Source organism: Pyrus communis, chromosome 5 (assembly GCF_041283825.1).
Source record: "Pyrus communis isolate YQ-2024b chromosome 5, ASM4128382v1, whole genome shotgun sequence".
NCBI classification, from domain to species: domain Eukaryota; kingdom Viridiplantae; phylum Streptophyta; class Magnoliopsida; order Rosales; family Rosaceae; genus Pyrus; species Pyrus communis.
Window position 1 is genome coordinate 26,545,681 of NC_142569.1, and position 11,779 is coordinate 26,557,459.

Consider the following 11,779-nt stretch of genomic DNA (forward strand, 5'->3'; position numbering starts at 1 on the left):
TTACACCATATTCCGAAGTTCCATGGCTTGTCTATGGAAGACCCCAACAAACACTTGAAGGAGTTCGAGGTGGTTTGTTCGAGCATGACCCCCATCAATGTGGATGGGAGTATATTGAAGATGAAGGCCTTTCCATTTTCACTTATGGACAAGGCCAAAGATTGGCTCTACGAACTAGCCCCGGGAACTGTGACTTCGTGGGAGAGTATGAAGCGTGCTTTCTTGGAGAAATTCTTCCCTACTTCGAGAGTGATTCTCCTACGGAAGAAAATTAGTGGTATTCAACAGAATCATGGTGAGACATTCCCGGCTTATTATGAGCGCTTCAAGGGCCTTGTAGCTTCATGTCCTCAACATCAAATGAAGGAGGAACTTCTCCTTCAATATTTCTATGAGGGCCTCCTTCCTATCGAACGTCAAATGCTTGATGCATCAGCGGGAGGAGCATTGGTGGACAAAACACCAAGGGATGCCAAGATTCTCATAGCCAACCGAGCGCTCAACGCTCAACAATATGAAGGAGTGGGTCAAAGGGAAGCCCCACGACAACAAAGTGTAAATGAGGTGAGTGCTATTTCTGAAATTCAATCACAACTTGCTAATCTTACTTCTCTTGTTTCTCAGGTTGTGATTGGTCCAAAAGCACAAGAACACCAAGTTTGTGGCGTGTGCTCAATTCAAGGGCATCCATCCGACAAGTGCCCTCAACTAATCGAGAATGGTGGGTGGGAATCTGCCAATGCAATTGGTTTCCAAGGACAAAATCAAAACAACCCATACTCGAACACTTACAATGCCGGATGGAGGGACCATCCAAACTTCAAATGGAGGGAGCCACAACAAGCTGCCCAACAAGGAGGATTTAGGCCAAACCCCCCTGGTTTTTATTCCAAGCCGTATGCACCCCAACAACCCCAACAACCTTCGGCATCATCTCATTCAGGTACGTCATTGGAAAGTGATCAAGCTATGCAATTACTAACCTCTATTTCGCAGGGGTTGCAAAATCAAAACAACCGAATAGCAAATAACGAGAAGGAGATGACGGATATGAAGAAACAAATAGGGCAGATTTCTGAGTTCCTTGGACAGATTAGAGAGCAAGGAAAGCTTCCTAGCTCAACCACAGTCAATCCAAAGGGAGGATTCGAATCCGCCAAGGCCATCACCCTAAGGGGTGGAAAAGAAGTTGGGACCGAGCCAAACAATCCCAAATCTGCCCAGAAAGTAGATGAAGAGACGACACAACCTGAGGCAGATCACCCTAACTCGGCCAAATCAGGTAATTTAAGTTCAAATTCATGTACTTCACGTCCTAATCTGCCCAATGTACCTTTTCCTCGCAGGTTCATGCAAGAAAAAAAGGAAGAAAGCGAGAAGGACATTCTTGAAACGTTCCGGAAGGTGCAAGTGAACATACCGCTTCTCGATGCAATCAAACAGGTTCCAAAGTATGCTAAATTCCTCAAGGACCTATGCAATACAAAGAGAAGAAGGGCAAACAAAGAGGTAGTGAAGGTAAGCGAGAATGTGTCCGCTGTTTTGCAACGTAAACTGCCTACCAAGTGCAAAGTCCCCGGTAGTTTCACGATTCCTTGTGTGATTGGACATAATCGTTTTGAACATGCCATGCTTGATTTAGGTGCATCCATAAATGTCATGCCTTATTCTATTTATGCATCTATGAATTTGGGTGAATTAAAACAAGATGGTGTAATTATACAATTGGCCGATCGTTCTAACGCGTATCCAAAAGGAGTTTTGGAAGATGTGCTTGTGCAGGTGAACCATTTAATTTTTCCGGCTGATTTCTACGTCCTAGACATGGAGGATTCAGCCCATTCTACATCTTTGCCGATTCTCCTTGGTAGGCCATTCATGAAGACGGCCCGAACGAAGATTGATGTATACAAAGGCACCTTGACAATGGAATTCGATGGGGAAGTGATTGATTTTAATATTTCTGAAACTATGAGATATCCCGTTGATGACCATTCTTGTTTTTCCATTGATGTTATCGATTCTTTGGCGCAGGTATACCTTGAAGAATTGAACGAGGACGCCCTGGAAACAACCATCACTAAGGCCATAGAGCGCAAAAATGAAGGATTTGGGCCAATGCAAGGCCACGGCAATGAGGAGGAATTCTTTGCAATGGGTTCTAGTGAAGAAATAATTGAGGTTGTGGCAGCCCTTGAGTCATTGCCACAACAATATGGTAAGGTTCCACTCTCACTTTCAAATTCAGTTTCCACTAAGATGCTACCTTCTGTTGTTCAGGCACCATCGCTTGAACTTAAGCCGTTGCCGGACCATTTGAAGTATGTGTTATTGGGAAAAGGCCAAACATTGCCCGTCATCATTTCATCAAGTCTCACGGCAATGAAGGAGGAGAAGCTTGTGAGGATGCTGCGAGAGCACAAAACGGCCATAGGGTGGACTTTGGCCGACATTAAAGGAATAAGCCCTACCACATGCATGCACCGTATACTTCTTGAGGAGGGGGCTAAACCAACTCGAGAGGCTCAACGCCGTCTCAACCCTCCGATGATGGAAGTGGTGAAGAAGGAAATAATCAAACTTTTGGATTGCGGAGTGATCTACCCTATCTCCGATAGCCGTTGGGTCTCTCCAGTTCAAGTCGTTCCCAAGAAGTCCGGAGTAACTGTTATCAAGAATGATGAGAATGAGCTCGTGCCTACACGCATTCAGACTGGATGGCGAGTATGTATCGATTACCGGAAGCTAAATGCCATGACTAGGAAAGATCACTTTCCTTTGCCATTCATCGACCAGATGCTCGAAAGGTTAGCCGGTCATGCTTTTTACTGTTTTCTTGATGGATACTCTGGATATAACCAAATTGTGATAGCCCCGGATGATCAAGAGAAGACCACATTCACATGTCCCTTTGGAACATTTGCTTATCGTCGCATGCCATTTGGCTTATGCAACGCACCGGCCACTTTCCAAAGGTGTATGGTAAGTATATTTTCCGATTTTGTTGAAAAGATCATTGAGGTTTTCATGGATGATTTCAGTGTATTTGGGAGTTCATTTGATAATTGCTTGGATAATCTGACCTTAATTTTGAAACGATGTGTTGAAACTAACCTTGTCTTGAATTGGGAGAAATGTCACTTTATGGTGAAACAAGGTATAGTTTTAGGACATATTGTTTCAGAAAAAGGAATTGAAGTAGATAAATCAAAAATAGACCTTGTACGTCATTTACCCTCTCCTACTTCGGTTAGAGAGGTACGTTCGTTTCTTGGCCATGCAGGGTTCTATAGGCGTTTTATCAAGGACTTCTCCAAGATGTCCAACCCTCTTTGCCGATTGCTTCAAAAAGATGTGCCATTCAAGTTTGATGAAGAGTGTAATTCGGCATTTAACCAACTCAAGGAGAAGCTAGTCTCGGCCCCCATTATTGTACCTCCAGATTGGAGCCTTCCGTTCGAGCTCATGTGCGATGCATTCGACTATGCATTAGGAGCTGTTCTAGGACAAAGAAGAGACAAGCGGCCGCATGTCATATACTATGCCTCTCGGACTCTCAATGATGCCCAATTGAACTACTCCACGACGGAAAAAGAACTTCTAGCTGTGGTTTTTGCTTTAGATAAATTCCGTTCATATTTAATTGGTACTAAAGTAATCGTTTATTCTGATCATGTAGCTTTGAGGTACTTGCTCACGAAAAAGGAAGCAAAGCCGAGGCTTATCCGTTGGATTCTTCTTCTTCAAGAATTTGATATTGAAATCCGGGATAAGAAAGGAAGCGAGAATGTAGTGGCTGACCATTTAAGCCGAATGATCCACGAGGAGCATGAACATGCCGTACCTATCCCTGAAACTTTTCCCGATGAGCAGCTGTTTTCCATTGAGGTAAGTGAACCATGGTATGCAGATTTAGTGAATTACTTGGTGGCTAAACAAATTCCAAATGAACTAAACAAGCACCAACGTGATAAGCTTAAAAATGATGCACGTTTCTATGTTTGGGATGACCCTTATTTGTGGAAGTATTGCTTAGATCAAATTGTACGTAGATGTGTGCATGATTCTGAATTTCACTCAATTCTAAGCTTTTGTCACACATATGCATGTGGTGGTCATTTTGGCACACAACGCACTGCCCTCAAGGTTTTAGAGTGTGGTTTTTATTGGCCGACTATATTTAGGGATGCTAGAACCTTTTGTATGTCTTGTGATCGTTGCCAACGAATAGGTAACATAGGTACCAAGGACCAAATGCCGCAAACCCCTGTCTTTAATGTTGAAATTTTTGATGTTTGGGGCATTGATTTCATGGGCCCTTTCCCTCCATCTTATGGTTTCACTTATATCTTGCTAGCCGTTGATTATGTTTCTAAATGGGTGGAAGCAAAAGCCACCCGTACTAACGATTCTAAGGTGGTTGCAGATTTCGTGAAAACTAACATTTTTGCTAGGTTTGGAATGCCGAGAGTAATCATAAGTGATGGAGGGTCTCACTTTTGCAATCGGACCATTGAGGCGTTGCTAAGAAAGTACCATGTCAACCATAAGGTCTCCACACCTTACCATCCTCAAACAAATGGCCAAGTCGAGGTGTCTAACCGAGAAATCAAACAAATTTTGGAGAAGACCGTTAGACCAACAAAGAGGGATTGGAGCTTACGTTTAGATGATGCACTGTGGGCATATCGTACGGCGTACAAAACACCCATTGGGATGTCACCTTTTCGGCTCGTCTATGGTAAGCCATGTCATTTGCCCGTAGAGTTAGAGCACAAGGCACATTGGGCCGTGAAGACTTTCAACATGGACATAGATGCAGCGGGAGTTCATAGGAAGCTCCAATTGAATGAACTTGAGGAGATTTGGAATGAAGCCTATGAGAATGCCCGGATGTACAAAGCCAAGACCAAAGCATTCCATGATAAAATGATTCGAACCAAGACCTTCACAGTTGGGCAGAAAGTGTTACTTTTCAACTCTCGCCTACGTTTGTTTCCTGGTAAGTTGCGTTCTAAATGGATTGGCCCGTTTGTTGTTACTAACGTTTTACCTTATGGTGCAGTCCACATAAAAAGCTTAAGGAATGGCGTAGAATTCAAGGTGAACGGGCATCGGTTGAAGCCATATTACGAGCATGGTGTGGGGCAAGTGGTGGAAGACATTCCTTTCCATTCCGTGGGCTCAAATGAAGATTAAAAGAGGGTACTCGTCCGGCTGAAAGACGTAAAAGAAAGCGCTTCGTGGGAGGCAACCCATGCATCCGAATAGAGAAGAACTTGGAAACCCCTTTAAGAGACTTATTTTTATTCCTTTCTTTTTCTTTACTGCCTTTACTTTGCTTTCTTTCTCGTATTTGTTTATTTGCTTGCTCTGTTGTGACTTTATGCTTAAAACATTGAGGACAAAGTTTGATTTAAGTGTGGGGGGGTAAACAATTTGTATTTGCATGAATTTCGTGGGATTTATTCACCTATCACTTAGAATGTTGTTTCTTGCTGTTTTAAGCGTTTTTAGAGTGTTTTAGTGTGTTTTATAGTGTCTTGGTATAAAACTCCGAAAATTTGATGAAAAAAAATTCTTTTGAAAAACCCAAAAATATGTGTTTTTAGAGTCATTTGAGTCATTTTGGTGTTTGTTTGTGTCTTAGCGCTACTTGGGAGGCAACCCATGCATTCAACAAAGGAAGACTTAGAAAGCACTCCAAATCCAGATTCCTAAAAAAAAACTCTTCTCTTTGTTGCTATTTCGTTTCTGCCTTGTTAGGTTGTTTAGTTGTTATTGTTTGTTTGTTTATTAATTGTGTGAGTCTATGATTGTAACATTGAGAAAATGTTTGATTTATTGATAGGCACTGCTAAACAAAGAAAGATGGTGCTTCACAAAGGGTGTTTGCTTGAGGCCCCACTACGTGGCTTTACTCTTGAAGCGGAAGGCGTAGGAACAGAAGGCATCGGAGCGGAAGGCGTAGGAACAAAAGGCATAGGAGCAGAAGGCATCGGAGCGGGAGGCATCGAAGATAGAGCATTCCAGGCCTCAATACTTGGCCAAGCGCTGGATGAGCCAGGAAAAAGGTGCCTCTGGAGGAAAGACGAGAACCTTTGACGGTCACTGTGAATCCGACCTTCAGACTCTTGCAGCTCATCAAGCTTCCTCTTCATGCCCGTCGAATAGTTGTTTGCAAGCACGTGCAAACTTCTATTCTCATACTTCAGCTGCTGGATCTCCTGCTTGAGACTTTCCACCTCTGCCATCAATGATTCCACCTGACGGGAGCGGGCAAGCAGGCGTTGGCCCATGTTGGACACAGAACTCGCACACTGAACACTAAGTGCGAGGGACTCTTGAACGGCCAACTCATCGGACCGTCCTAACAGCAGCCTACTATCTTTTGGTGTGAGGAGGTTCCTAGCTACTATTGTAGCTGTTGTGGCGTCCTGCATCACAGAGTCTTCACCTGAAAGAGGACCGTTAGAAGAAAAGAAAGAAGGGCGCCATACGTTACCTTGACGCGGCGCGCCCGTATCACTGCTAAGGCTCAATTCCAAGCTAAGGTTCGATGAGTTTTCCATTTTTTCAAAAGTGTTCAAAGAGAAGGGATGGAGTTAAATTTCAAAGGGCCGGAGTCGATTTTCAAGAATGGGAAGTCTTCAGAGTGTGTTTGTTGTGGTGATCGATAGCTCAATAAAAAAGCCAAGGCGACGCGTCCACCAATTCAAAAAGCCGGAATTTCCGGCGTAATTTAGGCGACGCTTTCTCGGCTTTTCAGAAGGCGCGTTCAACTTTGTCAAAAGATTTCTTCTTTTCAGACAACACGTGGAGACCATCATCACAACTACACATCTTTAGCCGACAAGCGCAAAGTTCGGCGACGCTTTCTCTGCTTTTCAGAAGACGCGTGCAGCTTTGTCAAAAGGAGCCGCATCTGCACTACCACGTGTCGCTCAGAAATCGAAGGGGCGCCTGCTCAGAAATCGAAGAGGCGTATTCAGAAATCGAAGAGGCGCCACTATTTCAAAAAGCCAGAGTTGCGGGATCAAAACGTTTGTCGACAAAGGTAAAAAGTACCACCACTTGCTATTATCTCTATATATGTCGACCTTCGTCTTTTATGGCAGGGCAAACCTGAAGAAAATGCCCAACTCTCCCTCACCTCTGAGGGTGCACTCCCAGCCAAGCCTTTCGAAATACTCAATTTTTTCTTCTTCCCCAAAGATGATACCAGATGCCTGGAGTACATATGACCCAGGAGGAAACAGCACAACAAATACATGTGCTGATTCATTCACCGCTTCTTCAAAAGCAAAGGTATCTCATATCATCAAGGTCAAAAGCAAATGTATCTCATATCATGCTCTTTCCCTGTCCTTTTCTTTGTCCTTGTTCTTACTCGCATGGCAAAGTAAAACAAGCAATCAGCCGGCACTTGGAGTCAGTCTTCCGTTCTGGAGCCAAGTGCCTGGAATCTATTCCTGATTGCTTACCTAGCGTTGCTCTCGAGTAGTCATCTTCAAAGGTTGATACACTTCCGGAGAAGGGACCACTTCTGCAAAGGGGAGCGAGTAAGGCAAGTGAAAATGATACATTGAAGCATGTGGAGACAAACATAGGCTGAGTTATCCTCCAACCCTTTTCAATACGAATTGGAAAGATTGAACAAAGAAACAGACCAAAAGGGTAAGCTCAGACTTTCGGGGAAGACCAAAAGAATCCTCCAGCCCAGTAGCACAAAGGAAAATCAACGATGGGCAGAAACCAGTTCAAGAGTAAGCCTGTGGAATCACAAAGATCAAAGCCTCAATGCAATTACCAAGGAGAAGATGGAATTTACACTCTATAACCAGATTTGCGTCTCTAAACTCTTCTCTTTGTTAATTACATTATGCCATGTTTAGTATGTTTAAGTGCTTTTTGTGTATTTACTTATGCTTTGTGTGAATCTATGCTTAAAACATTGAGGACAATGTTTGATTTAAGTGTGGGGGGGTAACTAAGTATATTTGATGCAAATTCATGGGATTTATTCACCTATCACTTCACATGTTGTTTCTCACTGTTTTAAAACTGTTTTAGTGTGTTTTGTCTTAAAAATTCGAAAATCCCATAAAAATTTGAAAAATTGTTTTGAAAAACCCAAAAAGAGTTGTTTTAAAGTTGTTTTTGTGTGTGTGTTTGTGTCTTAGGATACCTTCCAACACAATGATAAGGATTTGGTTTGTAATTGCATGACTGTTAAAAAGAGTTATAAACATAGAGAAAAGTTTGATTTACTCTTGGTATATGCTTGGTTATGGTTATAATGTATGACTTCACATGCAATCATAAAAGAAAATTTAGTTTTTGTAACATGCCTGAAGGAAGGAACTCAAACAAATGCTACAACCCTGAGAGACTTGAGCCTATAACGTTCTTTGGAGAGTATAATCTGTGATTTCTTGTTTTCTAAAATCGTTGCATGATCTCATTATTCTTTGCTTGGTTACTACTTAGAAGGCGTTTCATCATATAGTTCCAAATGCTAGAACTCATGCCCATTTCATTCAAAGCATGTTATTGATTTGCATAACATATATCAAGATGAAGTTGTGTAGTTGCCACCATAGCCAAATAGCCTCACTTCCCATATTTCGTATATGTTGTAAGTTGTACCCCCGTTGAGCCGTGTTAGCCCATGTTCTTTGTTAACCCACTTTTTCCTCACCTAGCCTAGTTTAGGACAATCCCCACCCTTGTTCTTAAAAGATAGTGAGCATGACTTAATTGAATTCCTTTTGAGTTACATTATGAAAGAAAATAAGTGTGGGGGAGAGAATGTTTAAGTGTTTATGTTTTGAGATTCAAAAGAAAAAAAAAAAAAAAAAAAAAAAAAAAAAAAAAAAAAAAGAAAAAAAAAAGAAAAAAAAAAAGAGAAAAGAATAAGTGATTGAAGAAAGGTTCCAAAACACCAATTCTGGGCGTAAATTGTCTAAATTCTCCCTTTTTGTTCAAAAGTTGAGTTTTCATTCAAAAGTGAATTCTAAGTTGATTCAAATGCTTTGCTCACTATTTCTTTAAGAACCTTTGTTTTCCATATCCCTTCTTTGTTATCCACATACCCCAAGCCCCGTTACAACCCTTGACTTCTATCTTGAGTGTTGTGTATTTCAATTTGTGGAGTTTGAACTTGGTATGAGCTTATGGTGTCACTGGTTCTCGCGTCTAAGTAGTAGCATTCCATTCATGAGATCATATCTAAACATGCTTATTAACTCCAGAAATTGCGTTCTTTGTGATACTTATATGTGAGTGTTCGTTTTCATGTTACATCAATCTTTTCACATATGACTAGATTAGGGTGTGTAGTTAGAAATTCTGAGTGAAAATCGAGTGCATATCTTGTAAGGAATTGAGCAAATTCTCTAAGGCATGTTACTACATTCAAAACATGGTTTTAAATGCTTAATTGTGAACTAGTATATGGTGACTATGATTAAGAATGTACTTAAGTGTGAAGATGACTAAAATCTGTGAGAATAATGATTTTTAACATGTCATTGGAAATCCCTAAGACGGTTGTTGGAAGGTTTAGGTTGTGTTTTACGTGTTTAGTGTCGTTTTGTTTATTTGTTTTTATTCTGTTTTGCTCGAGGACTAGCAAAAGCTAAGTGTGGGGGTATTTGATAGGAGCATATTCATGCGACTTAAATGGCTTGTTCTCGTGCATTTACGTTATGTTTCTCTCGTTATTTTAGTCCTTTATGCTTCTTTTGTGTGTTTTCAGGTTCTAAGGGCCTAGGGAGCAAGAAAGTGCATTTTGAGGCCATTTGGAGCATTTTTGGGCATGGATTGGATAGCTTAATCATGGAGCAAAGAGGATGGACGAAATTGAAGCCTTGTATACTCTTTGGGGACATCAAACAAAGGGCCTAGCCCAATCAAACACATTATGCCATACAAACCAACCTATTTTAGGCCCATTCTATGTACTTAAACCCTAGCCCTTTAAACTAGTTCATTTATCACTTATCAAACCATTCACTTATCACTCACCACATATCATTCACTTATCACTTAACATATCATTCATTTATTTCACTTCCATACTCCTCTTAATTCCACATGCATTCTCACACATGCACATCATTCACTCACATTTCCACCATTCATTCTTTATTCCACAAACAAGTCACATGCATTCACACATCAACAAAACAACTTCAATGCCGTGGGTTCCCATTTCCTTTCCAAACATCTCACATGCATTTCCACCTTCCTACTTCATCATTTCACCACATTCTCCCTCTTTAACTCACATGCATTCATCATAATTCACAACACAAAACAGCCAACACATGCACCAAAACCTTCAATGCCGTGAGTTCCCTTTGAAATTCCAGCATCTTCACATGTTTTTCTAGCTTTCCCTTTCATTTACATCACTCATTCTTCATCATTTCAGCCACCTACATGCATTAATTATTAATATCTTCATCATTGCATCCAGAAAATGAGCAAGAAAGCTTCCCAAACAGATGCATACACACACTATTTTCAGCACACACATGCAATTCCAACATCAATGCCGTGCACTCCATTTGCTTTCCAGATTTTCACATGTGTCCTAGCTGTTTTCTCATCATTCCTCCACACAAACACATTAAACAAACAGCCATTTATGTCACATCCCGGCCCGGGTGGGACGACTTCCCGAGCCCGCTCCACCACCGTAGCACGATATGTCCACTTTGGGCTTACCATTCCCTCACGGTTTTGTTTTTGGGAACTCACGAGCAACTTCCCAGTGGGTCACCCATCCTGGGAATGCTCTAGCCCCCTTCTCGCTTAACTTCGGAGTTCCTACGGAACCCGAAGCCAGTGAGCTCCCAAAAGGCCTCGTGCTAGGTAGGGATGGGAATATGCATATAAGGATCACTCCCCTGGGCGATGTGGGATGTTACAATCCACCCCCCTTAGGGGCCCGACGTCCTCGTCGGCACACACGCTACCAGGGTTAGGCTCTGATACCAAATTGTCACATCCCGGCCCGGGTGGGACGACTTCCCGAGCCCGCTCCACCACCGTAGCACGATATTGTCCACTTTGGGCTTACCATTCCCTCACGGTTTTGTTTTTGGGAACTCACGAGCAACTTCCCAGTGGGTCACCCATCCTGGGAATGCTCTAGCCCCCTTCTCGCTTAACTTCGGAGTTCCTACGGAACCCGAAGCCAGTGAGCTCCCAAAAGGCCTCGTGCTAGGTAGGGATGGGAATATGCATATAAGGATCACTCCCCTGGGCGATGTGGGATGTTACAATTTACACCTCCACTCCTCCTATAAATACCCTTGCATTCATTCATTTAGGAATCATCTCATTTTCATACACAACACACCACAAAACACTTCCATCTTCTCCCTAGCCGTGAGTCTCTCCATTTTCTGCACCATTCCCTTCCCTTTCTCCTCCATTTCTTCCATTTCCATAACCCCCCAATCCATTCAACACACCAACAACATCCCTTAGTCCTTATGCTACAACGAAGACGAAGAGAAGAGGGCCTAAACGTTCATACAATTCACGTTTGAGTTGTTGGAATGTTTACGCGTTTCTTTGATTTCAATGTTTAAATTCAATTCTCTTTGTTTTGTAATATGAGGAATGGAAGAGAAGAGTGCCTAAACGTTCATACAATTCAAGTTTGAGTTGTTGGAATGTTTAGGTGTTTCTTTGATTTCAAAGTTATGAGGAACTAAACCCTTTTTGGCTAGGGGTGATTTCAATACCATGTTTATTTATGTGA